We start from the raw sequence: 17,799 nt of genomic DNA on the forward strand, positions 1-17,799 counted from the left end.
GGAAGTCTTTCATGCACAACCGAATCAATGTATGCAGATTTGTGACATGTCTTCTGTGCGCCCAGCTATGAGGCAGGTGGCTAGCTGCTCCACACCGCAACCTGTACTGACCAGCTCTACTGTACACTAATTTAGAAACTTTAAACTAAAAGGAAACTGGTATATATATATATATATATATATATATATATATATATATATATACAGTACCTGGTACCTGGGACTCAAACAGTTCTTTTGTTTTTTTGTTACTTTTGTTTGTTGTTTTCTTTTTTTTTTTTTAGATGGGGAGATATAACATCTGCTGTTGCAAAATAAAAAGACAAAAGCCCTAAAGCTGCCTGAGTGGGTTTTGTTATGAGCTTCCTAAGAAATTTATTTGATACTTTATGATGCTCTTTTATGGCATCCTCATTGGTAGATAGCACATAAATATGGAAAAGTTGCTTACAGAGGTCATGCAAAGTAAAATATATACATTTAAAATCCAGAATGAATCCTGCCAGCGATTCACTACAGGACTCATTAAAATCTTACAAGTCAGAAACCACTGGGACTTCTGGATTAAACTTACTTTAATGTTTAAACATAAATATTCCAGTCATGCAACACTTCAACACAAGAAAATAGTCATCATCATAATCACAGTATAACTAAATCACAAGTGTAGCTTTGCCAAGCAAATTTACCTTTACAGCCCAACACATCTGTTGAAGGGTTAGGCAGACATCTTATGCATCAGAGATGAGTTTTGGATTTCATATAGAGGAAACATCTTTTAAGATAGGTGAAATAACCCGTAATTTAGAGTGAAGCTATGTGGGCATTATAGAGAAGAAAAAAACAGGAAATGTTGGAGAACAAATATGCTTACCTCATTGTTTGACTGACGTGGGCTATGCAGAATGTCGCTATCACCAGGAAGAAAGACATTTTAAATACTTTTGTAGATTACAGCTTTACCAAAGACATTTTTATATAATGAGGCAATATGTCGGCAACTTTTGCAACTTGACTTATGAATGAATGTGAAAGCTTGACTGAATATGCATACAAAAATGCCTGGTAAGTAGCAGAGAAATCGGAAAGTGGTAGTCTTACATTTAGTGAAAGGCATCTTTAATATAACACTCTGTACCTATTGAACCTTAAAAGTGTGTGTTTCTGACTTGTTTTGATGGTACATTGACATTTATTATGTACATTTCTGGAGATGTCATTACCAAGCAGTGTTCCGAGGCTAAAAAACCCCACTCACCAACCTTTTTTTCTGGGATGTTGCGCCACTCTACAGCAATATTTTGCTTTACAACATTTCATCAAATGCCAGCAACTGGATATCAACATACTGGTCGTTTTGAGTATGCACCAAGGATAATTCATCAAAGATATCCAAGAGGACATTATCAGAGAAAGAGAGGAAAAGAGAGAATCTCTTGATATTGAACTGGAAATATAGTTCTAAACATCATATTGCAAGGCTCTAAATGTTACATAATAAGAGTGGGAATTATTTTGGCATATAAGAAAGCCTAGAAATGAATTATTAAGATATTTGCATTTAGAACTGAGGAGCTATAAGGGCAACTATCTCTGCCTGCTCACTCAATTTGTCTCACTGCCATTTGTTCTCTCAATCACTGAGATGCCACGGACATTACAGGCGGGCCACGGACCCTGCTGGGAGTGCAAACAGTGATGGGTATCAATATTGACATTAGTCTAAAAGGATCAGTTAGCTCTCTCTTTACCCTGTAGGCCTCATAATTCCCTATTCATACAAAACTGCCTTCATATGCACTCCTCCCCTTGTGCTCTTCCTCTCTGGTGCTCTGTGAGGAAAACAAGGAGTATTACTGCTTAATGCCCCATAACATTCTGACATCACCTTTCCACAGGAGAGGAGGACACACTCGATTTGATGGGCTAATTGCGTGTGGCATAATTAATCAATGTCTCCTGAACAACAAATTCCCACATGTACACACCGAATATCGCACGAATGCCTGCAAAAGCATGGAGGGGTAATTGAATTTACATTTATTTATACTCCTTTATCAAGTGATTTAGTTGTTACTGGCAGATATTTGTCACTTATTCTCCCAGGGATATGAATGTGTGTGCTGTGCTCTGACCACATTTACCACCAGTAAGGTCAGAAATAGCTGTCAGCATTATTTCACCCTGGTTATTTGTTGGCTAACTTGCAGCAGTAACAAAAAGTAAACTGAAAAGAAAGGAAAGATTTTTTTTTAACTGCATGCTTGCAAATATTGACATAAACAATAAAGATATACATTGGGTTATTTATTTGTTTGTTTGTTTGTTTATTTAGTTCCTTGTTAGACCTCATGAATTCATCACATATATTGGTAAATTTAAATAGATTTTGATTGTCTAAAAACAGCACCTTTAAATGCTGCACTGATAACACTGTGATCTGAGATAAGTCTTGAGAAAACACATGGCATTAAATATTAATGCAGAACATGACAACGAAACTGACGCAATCTGCCTGTTCAAATGTCAGAAATGGTTGTTCAGGATGAGAAACACTCTGGTGTTAAACTGGTGTTAAACCAAACTGAAGTCACAAGAACAGAACACAAATGTGATTACACAATGCAGTCCTAATGTTGGAATTAGTATGCATTCACAGAAAACACATGAGCTAAACAAGATAACTGAATCCTGCTGTGGATTGAATTTCCATTACTTTGCAAACAGATCAATTTTAAATGTCTCTTCACGTAGTCATCTCCTCCATTATGGAAAAACAAGCAATCACTGTCTATAGTTCATTCTGTACACCATTACCAGCAAGCTGTATCCGATACCTCGAGAAAGATGTAGAAAAATATTTGAATAAATCTCACAAACAGAAAATGGGTCAAAGATTGTTCTGGTGCAGTGAGACTAAAGTTGGACCTCACGGTGGTAGATGACGAGTTATTGTATCGTTGGGCTCAAGAGGCGTACTCTTTCCTTCAGTATTTCATTGTCGGGATAAACAGTTTTAATTCAGTTAAACAAGGAAAGACAGCAGGGTTGAAATGGGGCAAAATAATATTCATTGCATGTTGCTGATTCAAAATAAGCTGCAGACTGACAGGCAAAATAAAGAGGTCACAAAAATCCAAGTCAACGTTCTGAAGAGATAATACAATTTATGTTTCTAAATTTTATTTCACAATAAATGACTCATTATAAGGTAAAATTATTAATAGTTTCTGCTATGTATATATTCATAAAACAATTGATCATTACTGATGTGTTAAGGTTCAAAACATCCTAAAACCTTAGTTTGCTGAAAAGTCTCTAGACCATATGAAAACAAAAAGCACTAATGTCATCATCGGGCAGAGAGCATTTTATGTAGAGTGAGACGTTCACAGTTTGAAACTGGATTTACTGTTTGATGTTTTGCAAGAAGTCTACAAAAATGCCAAACAATGTCTTTATTCTGTTATATGGTCACATTGCTATCACGTTATTTTTATAACAATATATTTGTGTCTGGCAGTGTGTGATGTAGGCAACCTCGCAGTATTTCTGTGCAGAGATTACTGACCAGTGAGGAAGAAATGAATAGATGCTTCTTCACCGTTCTCTCAAGGCTTATGAAATGCAGCACTGCATGTAGCTGGGTGTCTGACTTTGGGGGCATGGATCTCTTTGATGGTTGCAAGGATCAAAGGCAAGAGATTTGCCTCTATCTGCAGTAATTTCAGAACCCACCACCACCACAGCCACACACACAAGCACTCCTCTACACTCCTCCATAAATCTATTCTTTATGCAAATAATTCAAAACAATTCATGTTCCTCACAGAAAATCACATCAGTGAAGTTTAAATGCTTTTTTTCTGTCACTGATAGACAAAAACCAAGCTGACACTTTTATTGAGTTTTCACTTTAAGAAGAAAACAGTGTAAAATACTGTAAGACAGTATTTATATAAATTCTCGGACATTTGTCTGAGGAACAACAGAATTTTTTCTCATCTCTTTCTGTGCCAAGAGTCGAAGTAGACATTGAATAACCAGATGTCGCTGCATTTTCATGCCTTGCTGTAAAACATTTATGAGGCATTAGACTGCCAGGCCAGAGGATACTGCTGCTGCTTATGAGGTCGGGGGGAGAAAGGGGGCAAACACCAGGTGAATTTCAATAGCTGCTACATACAGCCTGCAATTCTCTCCATTTGGTTTTATCGTTTTCTGTTAGGGTCTGTTGTTTTGTCTGTTTTATTTTTCCCTTAGTTCCTGCTTAGTTCCACCTCCATGTTTTGCTCCTATGTGGTGGAAATAGTTACCATGAATTAACAAACATAGATCACCTTTCTTGTTCTTTGTTGTTGTCTGGGAAAACGTTATTTAAAAGGTTCAGTTCATTTAATGAAGTGCAGCATAAAAGCGTTCTTGGACTGGGAGAGTGTTGCAACCCCCAATTGTCTAGCGGACCATTAGGTGTGAATGTTCCCTACATCTCCAGTCTCCTCCACCTCTCATCACTTGTTCATTTGTTAATCCATGCAAGAAAGCTAACAAGAGCCTGTTGTTCAGCATACCACAACTGCCAAAGAAATCTGTTCTCCACTGCTGCCACTCTGCTCTGCCACCAACACGGATCTGCAAACATGTTAATGTTAATCTCTTTCCCCAGAGACCCATACTACCTATGAGGAAGATTCAGCTCATCCGCCCCTGTTCTTATTTATTTATTTATTTTATGTTAGCAGTTACCTGTGTAAACCTGTATATTTTTCAGTCTTTCTGGATTCAGTCTGTGAACTAATTTGAGTATTTTCTACACAGGTGAATTAACTACTGCATAAAAAATAATCACATGCAAACATTAAATAACCCAGTGCTTTGAGAAATAAAAAAACTCTCTTATCTGCAAGACTGTAGCCTGACTGGGCCACACAGCCCTCCTTACTGTGTCATGTCAGCTGAGAAGCCAGGGCAGCTATGGAAGCTAAAACCCTTTTCTGAAGGATTTCTCTGTAAGAAGGTGATTTTGTTCTCTTGGTATCTGTTGTGTTACTTTGGGCATTTCGTCAGCTACGACTAGATCTCATTTCAACATCTAACTTGAAAGAAGAGGCTTAAGGGAGATGACGGGCCTCTGTCAGAGCAACCATGCCAGGAAAATTAGGGTTGCACAGTTTCATACTGTTCCACAGCCATTACCAAAAAAGCCTTTTTGCAATTGTATCCATTTTAGGAAGTCAGAAAGCCACTTCTGTGAGACATAAATACAGGACAACTGTAAGAACAGAATCCATCCACTCTCCATCTATTTTGCATTTAGACAGACCTGAGGTGGAAAAAGACAGCACTGACGTTAGTCCTGTCACATTCAGTAATATGGAGCAGATGCAACATGTCACTGAATAATCATTTCATGTCAGCTTATAGTTTTATTTTTATTTTCTTTTAACCAAAAGGCAAACATGGCCGTGGGCAAATCTGGAGAAGTTGACTGATACAAGAATATACAGAAAACTATTACATATTGTGTTCAGTTACATTTTCAGAGTTTATGTCGGGGAATTTATTAACAGGTAACAGGGCCAGACATTCATTATCCCCGCCTTACAGGTCGGGGGTAAAGGGGAGTTAAAACCATTTGGGGACACTACTTGTGGCACGTCAGCCATAGACCTCTGGCTTTCCTTTTCTTATCTTAGATCTCATTTTTCCTTGTACTTCAAGGATTTACCTGAACGTTTTGAAAAAGTAAGACTTATAACTTTGACACTCATTTTGTTTTAGAGTTCATCTCTTTGAGACAGATTACTGCGCTGAGCTTTTACAGACTGAACTGTAATGAACAACCAGTGCCAACCAGTGGTCTTCTGCTGCGTCCCCTTAATCTTCAGTCTGGAGAACAACAACAGCAAAAAAGGATGTGGACGCATCGTAAAAATGACTTCCAACTGCTGCATGACACTGATCTCTCTTCATCAATTTATAAGTAGTTTGTTCACTCAACATTGCCATGTTAGTTGCCTGTTTTGGAGAAATAAGACAAGACACTGTATGAAACAAGAGATGACAGCTAACTCAACTGTCAAGTTAGCTTAGTCAAGATAGTTAAGTTTTACATTAGTTTGTCAGGTCTAAAAAACAAATCATTCTGAGCACTGTTTTCAATAACTGCAACATCATTTGTACCAGTTGCATCAACCACTTTGTCCTTCTTTGTAGAGTTATTTAGAATTGGACAATGCATATTAATTTACTTGAGGTTCAACATGTAAAAATGCCAGATTTAGCTCTTCAGACTAATTTTCAACTGCATGGCAGGTCAACGTAAGAACACAATAAAATATGTAAATAGACACAATATACATACATACAAGGATTGCTTTTTTATTTACTTTATTAGTTTATTTTATTAGTTTATTTAAGATACATAACTATTAGTTCATTAAAAAGAAGTCCGTCATGCATGAAACATATATAATACATACATTGATAACAATGTTATACATGACAGAGTGCATGGTTTAAAAATGTCAACAAAAGGCTAAGTACAAATGTGCATCCATGTTTGATTGTCCAGGAGCCACCATTTGACTGATTTGGAGAAAGTTTTTTATTGATGAAATGTTCCTGAGTTCTGTACGATCAGTGTTCCAGGTGTGTGATGCTCTGACAGAAAAGGACACCTGCCCAATACTGCTTTACTGCCGAGGAGGCAAAGCCATTCTATGAAGCATAAAAGCTAGGTTAGGTATGGGGGTATTTTCCTATCTTTAATCAAGAGCATAATTGTTGCTTTGAGAGCAAGATTTCTGGTTTTCACGCTCAAATATCATCTTTCAGCAGATTGCCCTTTCAGCAACCCAAGAGAGAGGAAAAAATATCCAAGTGCAGAAGTTTTGAGAGAGCAGAAAATGTGTCTGAAAGTGAGGGAAAGAGACAAAGTCTGAGCGCAGAGTTTTGAAAGGAAGAACAATATATTCGAAAGCAAGAGTGGACTTTCTGAGTGTGAGAGTAGAGTTTTGAGAGAGAGCAAGATGGTATTTGAGCTTGAAAACCAGAAATTTTGCTCTCAAAGCAAATAATTATGCTCTTGAATAAAGATAGGAAAATACCCCCACAGTTAGGCAGAGCATTTGTTTTACTTAAAATCCCCCTCGCACCCCAATTGCCGCCAATTAGTTAAATGCTCTAACACAAACATATAAAAAATGTAGTAACCTGTGGAACTGACAAGACTGAAAGAAGACCATCCAATCATTTTAACCGACCCGTTAAGATTGGTTGGTGACTGCCATTTGTCCCTCCCCCCTCAACCCTTCTGTGCATAACCCTCTTCGTGCACAAATCAAGTGCTCTCAGAGGCTTGGAGCACTTGTAGAGGAAACAAAGCAAGAGCCAAAGCTTGGCTAGCTTACTACATCAAAATATGATACACATTTAAATGTAAAGTACATTATGGCAGAAAAGGTGCTTAAATCGAATTGGAAAGAAAAACTGTTTTGGAGAAGGCTACTTCCAATAAAAAAGCTGAAGGAGAGCAGAGTGTGCATTGGCATGGCATTTGAGCAGTGGTGTCAACTGAAGCCACAAAAAGGGCTGCAAACCTATACCATGGTGGCCTAATTTCTAATTGATAGTTAAGATAACATTATGTCTTTATGTTAGCGAAGGTTAGCGAATTGATGCACCAATGCTCGTGAACCCATGGTAACAAGCGTTGCACATTTCTGTGCTTTGGAGGCGTGACTTCCGGGGGAACTGCAAAGAAAGGGGTTTGGACTTTTGAATTGTGTATTTTTAAAATGTAATTTATGCTGTTTTTTCAGGATCTCCTACTCTACCTTTATTATACTAACATAATGCCATGGTATTTAATCATATTCTCACAACTGAGAAAACTATATTTTAAAAGAATATGAAAGTGATAGTAAGAGTTTGTTTTTATGTCCAGAGTTTTGAGAGTGTCTTGTCTTACATATCCCCACACAGCTGTGGTATCTATCAGTATAAGCAACAAACAACCCAAATGCGCTGAGTCATGTTGCACAGAAATTTACATATATCAGGCATGGGTAATTTTTGGTGATGAGAAGTGAGAGGTGTACATGAAATACAGACAAAACAAAACATAATTTAACCTGCCTTCTACAGATGGAGAGAGCATGTTCTTCAGGAAACATTATAAGTTCAACATTTGTGGGATTCTGTGAAATTACGTGTTGAATTTCAGGTTCTGGATTATAAATATGGAATCATAGGAAAGATTTTTAGGACTAACTTTACATCCAAAGTAGAAGAAAGGTCGAGTGATTATGGCTTTTTAACACATAAACATTCTCTTTAAAAGAATCAAAAATTGTAGGACAAAGTTTAGACAAACTAACTCAAAAGCTGTTTAATGGACTGATGCGGACTATTACTTCATAAAGTAAGGCGGATAAATGTTGGGACTTGATTCCAAAAGTGGCATTAGGACTTGGAAGCTGTCACTGTAAATATGCAGTAAAAGAAGTAGGTTTTGGAAACAAAAATAAATCAATCTGTGAAATAACAAACATTGGGAGTGGCTAAACTGAGAATTGGGTACATTCAGTTCTCAAAAGAAATACCAGATTAAACTTCTCTAAAAAAAAAAAAAAAAAAATCTTAAAATGCCGTGCCAGTTCTGAAGCAATGTTCTTTGGACAGATGAAGCTATAACTGTACCAGAAAAATGAGAAAAAAGTATGGAGAAGATTTGGAACACGTCACAATGAAGCAGACAATACCAAGTATAAAAGCGCTTCAGTCAGAGTGATGAGATGGCGTGTATGACTTCCAGCAGCAAGGGTTCATTAGTGTTTATTGACAATGTGACAGAAGAAAGAAGCAGCCGGATGAATTCTGAAGGCACACTGATATACTGTCTGTTCACACTTAGCCAACTGGAGTAAATCTGACTGGACAATACGTCACTGAACAGCTGGACAATGACTCAAACCATTACTTTTGGTTGTTTGGCTTTTGGAAGCAACAAGGGGGAAATATTCTGCAGTTGTCATGATGATCCCCTGATCTAAAACCAATCATCAACAACTGAAGACAGTTTCTGTAAAGATTTTTGAAGATGTCCAAAAGTTCCAGACTTCATGAAGTAATTACCTGCAAAGAATTCCTGACACAAGACTGAAAAAAAGAAAGAAAAAAAAAATCGATCCAGTCAGCCATATTGACTTCAATGAGCACTGTGAATCCTGCAATAATACATTGTGTTGTAAGGATACATAGTACATGTATCTACAGCAAAAAATATAGATTAATTATCTAGTAATATCTTTAATAAAAAATCTAAAGGATTTTTTTTTCTTTTGTATTTAAGATAGGATAGTTTGTTTGACTTGAGTAACGAAAAACCAATAACTCCTTGATGACATATAAACATTGAACAGTTTCTCCTGCTGATAGTTAGATATTAAGTGACAGAAACTTTCCTGCTCATACAAGTTAAAAAATGCAAAGTATTTGTAGCTTTAGTCCTTGATCTTGTTTTATGCTGTTCGTAGATCTGCAATACATTAATAGATTATTAGTATCTTGCAGGTTTAATAATTGAATGGAAAAGCAGATTTTAAATGTTTCATTAACTCAACTCTCTCCAAGTCTTTCAAAGCAGATTCTGCTCTTTGTCTATGCTTTATTGTAGTAAAGGGTCGAATTATTGCAAAAAATGTACATTGACGTGGTGAAGCAGTACTTGCAGAACCTTTTTTTTTAAAATGAAACCTATAAAGGCTAAAACTGACAAAGTCAAAGCACTGCATTGCAATGACATTTTTTTTTTAAGCGCTAAAACTGAATTCAAATAAGTCGCTTATTCATGATAGGCTTGACAAAAGAAACAAGATGTAAAATTTATTTCTGTCTGCAAAATGCAAAGATTTAATTTAGGGGTATATAAATTTATTTAGACATACCAGATAGTAGTGATGGGATGTTCAGCTCTTTTCAGAGAGCCGGCTCTTTTGGCTCGGTTCCCAAAGAAGAGCTGGCTCTTTTGGCTCCCGAACAGCTCTTAATTTAGCATCTTTTTAGCCCCATAATTTACCTTAACTTCTCAAAAATTAATGAATTGTGTTTTGAAAACAATTTTGTGTTCAGCATTTTTATGAGAAGCCTTATATTTGCCTTCTTTTGTGCATTTATTCAAATACAAAACCACTTACTTTTGTTTAATATTTCAACGAAAATCTTATATTGCACAAATGAACAAAAGCAGCAAACAAATCCACAAAACAGAATGAGAACAAAACTCAAGAAAGCAGCATTAATGCCCTCAGTGTAGGTTGGCATTCAGAAAAATAAGATACCTCATCTTGGATGGACTGATCCGGTTTTCCCCCTCTGTGAGTAGAGTTTCACACGACACACGTGCTCTCGTACTCTCCACACGGCTGTCTGCTGTCTCACAGTGCCATCTTCAATTCTTCAGTCTTTAATGTCTATTGACAGAATTTATGAAAACATATGTGATCCCTTCCCACATACCCAACTACACATGGGTCACCTGGTACTCCCTCCTACTGACAGGCTATAAAGGTGATTATGATTACTATAAAGTGGTTATGAGGACTGATTTTCAATCAGGCAAATGCCGTGGAGTGACTTTCTTCTTGAACACAATCCAGCTCTTTACATGCTGAGTTATAATTGCTGCTCATTTGGAAAAAAAAATTGTTTTCATGCTTCCTCTTAAGGTGTATGCTCACTATTTTGGATTGCTTACTTAACTCTACGTGACTCGAAGAAGCAGTAGAACAGAACAAGATAAAAGTTGATGGTGTACAATGTCACTCCCCCTCAGGCAAGGGTAAATTAAACTTTATCAAAATCCCAAATGTAAAATGAAGGTTTATGCATGCCAAGGTTAGATGATTTGCACATTGATGAGGGGAAAACATTTGGTTGCCTCCTGGCGTTGAGTTTGTGAGCTGCAAAAATGACTAGAAGAAATAGAGAAACACAGATGTCATATATAATCACACAAAACCATAAACACATCCATGCAGACCGGCTAATATCTAAGTGTACAGTCACTTTTAGCTGTTTAATTCTTTGTTTCATGTTACTACCTTGCTACACGTGTTACACATTTTCTTCTTTTTGTTTTATTTTTTGTCGCTTTGGTGCATTTCTCACATCAGACTTTACATTTGCATAGCAGTTAGTGCATTTCTCAAAACGACTAGTGCAAAATGCAGAACCTTGTGGATAACCTACAAAAGCATGTCACTTGCTAAGAATAGATAGTTCATTCCTCAAAAGCAAGTATTTATGTCAATGAAACTGTCGGAGCCATCAAAATGAAAAGTCCTGTCACCATTGAGTACGAACTAGGTACTCAAATGGCTTAGTCATGTTTTTATCATGACAGTGTAATCTGTAAGTGTTTTGAAATACAAAAACGTCAGATCTCAGAGACACTAGCTGAAAATTCCCAAGACAGCACTACACACTAGATGTACAGCCATTTGAACACTATGGTAAAGTTACATGTTTCTGTTGTTAGTAGTGTAACTGAATACGTGACACAGAATAAATTTTTTTCACATTTTCACTTCATACAAAGTTTGCCACCTTACAGTAATTTGTTCACAGTATTATGCAATGCATGTTATATTGTATGTATGTTACTGAACATACTTTCTCCTGTGCATCAAGACGTTCCTGTCTGTCTGGTCACATATTTTCATTGACGTCACATCGGAAATCATCCCTTGCAATCCAGCAACAAAAGTATCTCCTCAAGTGGCAAATCTCTGCAGGACTCTGCTTCATGTCCAAAATGTGGATGTGGATGCTGGTCATACGTCTTCCACCTCCGGGCAGAGAAAAACTCCTCTGTTGGATTTAATGAAAGCTGAGGGTCGTCTGAGAGCAGTTGTTCAATTTAGGAGACATGCCAGGAAAATATTACAAAGAAATGTTTCTGCTTGACAGATTTTGACAACTAGTTCAACATTTTGTATGTAGTGACTCAAGCAATCAAATGATGACTCTTAATTTATGGGGATTGACTATTCTGCAGTTGTAAGTATAGTTCATTTTGACTAATATGACCAAAGCAAATGATAATGTCATGAAATAGCAGAAAATTGTATGAAACAAATGCTTCATGTCCAAAAGCATTTGCAATGTGATTAATGCAATGAGAAATGCTACTCTGATGTGCACACACAACTAATTGTTGTGGCGTTTGAACTAATAGTTATGAGAATGTAAAGTCTGATGTGAGTAATGCACCAAAGTGACTGAGAAAAACTGTAATCACCAAGCCCACCATTCTGCATGGGACTGGTTTCATACACCCTTCCTACAGTGAGTGGTTTTGATGTAAGTGTTGTGTGGATAGATTAAAGTAAGCTTGGATGTGTGTTGTATTGACTTTATCAGTAGGGGCAGATGGCCTGATAAGTACATGCATACAATTTCCATGCATCTAAGCTCATATTTCCATCATATAAGGCCACATGGTTTCACTTTGTCAAAACAAGTATTTATGTAAGTGGTATTTATTTTTTCCATTGTTACATCATTGTATAAGAATTCCGGCCCTGTGATTGAAATGTACTGACTTTTTTCTTTGTTTCCACTTTTGAAGGATTTTTTCTTAGGACATCCATTCATCCATCTTCTGCTTATCTGAGGTTGGACTGTGGAGGCAACAGGTTCAGGAGGGAAACCCAGACACCCCTTTCCCCAGCAACACCCTCCAGTAACAGCAACTCCTACACCAAGTATTCCCTCAACAACCCCAAACAACATTCCCCAAAGGACATGGCCATTAGCTTCTCCAAGTCCACAAAACATATAAAAGTATGTTATTTACTTTTTATATAGCACTTTTAAAGCAGAACTGCAACTCCACACTAAAGAAAAAAGGTTTTAAAATGCAATTAATCATTACAATAGTCTAAAACAAAAGTAGACTGAATTGTCAAACTCCAGTGACCCCTCAGCTTTTCTGCAGGGGTAAAGATCTGGTTCATTGGTCCACACCCTGGACAAAACCCACACTGCTCCACTTTAATCTGAGGTTTGATAAGCGGTCAGAGCTTCCTTAGCAACAGAGAAATGGGGATTTGGTTCCTATGTTTAATTGGGAAGTTTTTGTGATATTACCAAGTAGACAAAAAGGTGGAGGAAATCTACAGTTCAAAATACAGGAGAATTTCTACGTTAGTCCCAGAGGACATAGTTGGCACTCCCAAATGACAGTAATTATCATGTGCACTGTTAAAAAACGTTTTTTACACACTGGAAATCTTTCAAGCTTGCTGATATTAAAGGTATTATGTTTAAAACAGTAACTATATGGCTATAGATGTTTTAATTCATTTAATTTCATTATGCAGCATCTAATACACCCGCCAGATGTTCATGTATTATTTGCATGATATTTTGAGGCAAATTTTAGACTAGTGTGATGCCAACTGCTCCAATTCACACACATATGGAGACAAATGCTTGCTTGTTGAATGAATAACTGACTGATAACTGATTTTTATTTAATACTCACTCTCTGCAAGTCTTTTTTGTCTCCTCTTTCAGTTAATGGACATAAATAGAGGAACAGCTTGAGAGGCAGGATCAGCTTGCTTAATTATAACAAATTTGTGACTCCTATCTGTCCTTAGTCAACCTTGGCAATTTTTACTGCACTCTTTTTACTGCTCACTCCTCTGGGGCACAGAAAATAGCCATCTTCGCATTAAATCCTGCTTAAAACACAAGAGAAAGCCTTATCTTCAGGCAGCTGTGAGTGTGTTAAGAGAGCAAATTATTCAGTTCCTCAGTGCAGGACAACTTGGCCTCTGATGCATTAAGGGGAAAAGTAGTCTCATTTAGTGAATAGATGTATTTAAATCATGGCTTGATAACAAACATTACATCCTGATGTAGTTTCAGTACAAACAAATTGTGTTTTTTCCAGGAATTATACTGAACAACTATACTGAACAATAAGACAATGGCCTTGTATGAAAAGAGACTGCATGTAGAGCTGGGGGATAAAACAATCTCACAGTTAAATTGAAAAGAAACTTATGTCAGCATCTGTGATTAGCATAAGATATTGTCAGTTGATCCACTGATAAACTACACAGTCAATCCCATTGCAGAAACAAATATGACATCAGCCAATATGTTGGACCATAATGTCCCAATACATGCCAGTTTATTACTGCAAAGCATTGTTGGAGCTTACAGCAGCCAAGAGGACTGAACATAGGGGGAGAATGATGGAAACTGACCGGAGGAACAAAAGCAAGCGTGAGACTGATATTTAGAAACATAAAAATATAACTGTGATAATGTGAAGAATTGCATATCATTACATATGTAGAATATACATCACTGATGATGATGATGTGCCCTGGCTTTTCATCAGAAAATGTATCATTACAACTATAATGTCCAACTATAATATCCCAAATTTCCCTGAGGGCTCTCCGAAGGGATTAATAAAGTATTTCTATTCTATTCTATTTCTATAAGGCTGGAAAAACCAGTGGCTACCAGGAACAGGCTGGTTGACAACCAGCAATAGACTCATGACAGCTGGAGAGACAGATGACAGCTCGGAAAGACGGCAACACGGGGCGGCATGGGTCAGCACCCCTAGTCGCACCTCCTGTGAAGGAGGACCCAAAAGAGCTACGGAATTGTTTGCTTAGCATTGTTGCGAAGTGGCTGGCTGACTTTTTTCTCAAAAATGGGTATATAGACACCTTAGTGCAGAAAGGGGGCATTCCTGGTGTGTTTAGCATACAGGCATGGTTACACAGCACCTCAGAGATGCAAGGGAAAACAAGGGAGATCTGGTGGTACTCTGGCTGGATCTGGCCAATGCCTATGGCCCAATGCCCCATAAGCTGGTAATGGAAACACTGGAGATGCACCATGTTCCATCAGCAGTAAGAGACCTCATTATGGATTATTACAGCAAGTTAAGGCAGAGAGTCTCAGCAGGTTCACTAACATCTGAGTGGCACAAATAAGAGGTGGGAATCATCACGGGCTGCACCCTCAGTTATCCTGTTTGCCTTGGCTATGAACATGTTAGTTAAATCGGCTGAACCAGAGTGCAGATGCCCTAAATCTAGGTCCGGGATTCAGCAACCACCAATCTGTGCCTTCATGGATGTCCTGACAGTGACCACTGAGTCTGTGCCTGGAGGAAGATAGCTCTTCAAAGGGCTGAAAAAATTGATGAGTTGGGCAAGCATGTCATTTAAGCCATCAAAGTCAAGATCCTTGGTTCTGAAGAGAGGCAAAGTGGTCGATAAGTTCAGGTTTTTGACCTCAGGAACATCAATCCCTACCATTTCAGAAAAGCCTGTGAAGAGCCTTGGGAAGTTCTTTGACAGCAGCCTCAGGGATACAGCCTCCATTAAGACCACCTGTGAGGAGCTAGAGGATTGGCTGAAAACCATCGATAGGACAGGACTACCAGGCAAATTTAAGGCATGGATGTACCAATATGGGATCCTGCTTCATATACTGTGGCCACTGCTCTTCTGTGAGTTCCCAATCTCCACCATTATAGACCTGGAGAAGAAAGTCAGCCTCTACTACTTTAGATGGTTGGGCCTACCACGGAGCTTAAGTAACATCGCCCTCTATGGAAACATCTGCAAGCTGTCACTCCCCTTTAAATCCATTGAGGAGGAGTTCAAAGTCTTGCGTACGAGAGAGGTGTTGCGGCTTCGGGAATCAAAAGACCCAAAGGTCTCAGGGGCAGGTGTTGCAGTTAAGACTGGCAGGAAGTGGAGAGCAGAGGTTGCAGTGGAGCAGGCAGAATCCCGTTTATGGCATGGAGTCTTGGTGGGGACGGTGGCCAGAGAAAGAGCCGGGCTAGGAGCCATTCCAGTCCCCCGCTACGATAAGATACGGAGAAAGGAGTGAAGGCAATTGGTCCAGGATGAAGTGAGAGCAGCTGTAGAGGAAAAGAGATCCAGCAGAGCAGTAGGGATGAGACAGCAAGGTGCCTGAACTAGATGGGAACAAGTTGTGGAGAGAAAAATCACACTGACCTTTCGCGGGCATAGCCACACCGCATCAAGTTCCTTGTCCAGGCTGTCTATGATGTTCTTCCCAGTCCATCTAATCTGCACTGTTGGGGTTTGGCAGACACACCATCATGCCCCCTTTGCCAGAGAAAGGGGACCTTACAGCATATATTGAGCTGCTGCCCAAAAGCTCTGGGCAAAGGCAGATACCGCTGGCATCATGACCAAGTGCTAAAGACCATTGCAGACAACATCTGTGGCCCTATTGCCACTTGCCGAAGGTCAAAACCTAGGAAGCACACCATCAGCTTTTTCAGAGCTGGAGAGAAGCCAACAGCAACATCTAGAGAAACATCAGGACTTCTCAACACTGTACAGGACTGGCAGCTGACAGTGGACCTAGGCAAGCAACTCAAGTTCCCCCAGCATGTTGCTCACACTATTCTCAGACCTGACATTATTTTGGTTTCATATACAACAAAGAATGTTGTCATGCTGGAGCTCACCATGCCATGGGAAGAGAGAATGGAGGAGGCCTTTGAGCGAAAGAGGGACAAGTACCAGGAGCTAGTCAACGACTGCTACAGACAAGGCTGGAACACTAGGTGCTTACCTGTGGAGGTTGGATGCAGAGGCTTTGCAGGACAGCCCCTCTGCAGGGCCTATACTGCACTCGTTGATCAAACCTCAGCATATGCCCTGGCAGCACACCCATAGATCACCTTACTTTATCCAGAGCTTTTTCTGCTGCCTCTGCGCTGTTAGAGATGGCTCTCCTCTTCCTTTCACCTGTGATGCCATTGGCAGGGTCACCTGAGTGAGGGTGTCTGATGTTCGAGAGACCCGAAACAACCAGTGACCTCAGGATACATCACTGATGATGTGCCCTGGTTTTGCATCAGAAGATGTATCATTACAGAAAGTTGCTTATATAATGACATATAATGTAAATAAAACTATAAATGAATAGAAATAAAAACAATTTTTTTGTGTAAACACACAGACATTATCGAATTCTGAGTTACAATTGAACAAAATAGAAATATTGCAATACTGTATTTTATTTATTTATTTATTTATTATCATATGGCCCAGCCATAACGGGCTGCAAATAAAAATGCATTATTTTACTAAGAATCCATTAGAAAACAAAGTAGTAAAACATTGTATTTACCAGTAAGCCTTTTAAGAATGATCTGAATGATTGATTGTGCTTGCTTTTTAAAAAACAAAACGATTGTTTTAGTCTGCAGCCAGTAGTAAAATGTTTACTATTACTGTTCTGATGGCTACAATTAACTAGTGAGGGTAGTGAAGTGCAGGCATGGAATTGCAAAGTTGGTCTAACAACACTGTTACTCAGAATCTAACCACTGGCTAATATATGTATATACATATATATATATATATATATATATATGTATGTCTTGGATGGGTTGTACTGAAAACATGAATTTCCCTGCAAGGGATTAATAAAGTATTTCTGATTTCTGATTTCTGATATATATTATGCAACCTGTCATGTATAGGCTATAATGTGTAACACATCTCATAGTGCTGTTGGTTAAACATGACATAAAACTACACACATTAAAATATAATGTTCCTTTGCTTACTCTATACCTCCTCACTAAGTTTAAGGAATGTGGCTCCACTAGTTTTGCGTAATCAAACATATAGACTGACTTTAGACATCACATTCCTCCATCACATCTCTAACATCAATTTGTTTGAGAACAACAAATACAATTTCTGA

The 17,799-nt window shown here is 38.3% G+C and overlaps 1 pseudogene; it reads left to right on the top strand.

The window, feature by feature from the left end:
• The first annotated feature begins 14,604 nt into the window (after positions 1–14,604).
• On the top strand, positions 14,605–16,760 carry LOC121650760 (annotated as a pseudogene).
• The last annotated feature ends 1,039 nt before the right edge of the window (positions 16,761–17,799 follow it).

This window comes from Melanotaenia boesemani, chromosome 1, assembly GCF_017639745.1.
Source record: "Melanotaenia boesemani isolate fMelBoe1 chromosome 1, fMelBoe1.pri, whole genome shotgun sequence".
Taxonomy (NCBI): Eukaryota; Metazoa; Chordata; class Actinopteri; order Atheriniformes; family Melanotaeniidae; genus Melanotaenia; species Melanotaenia boesemani.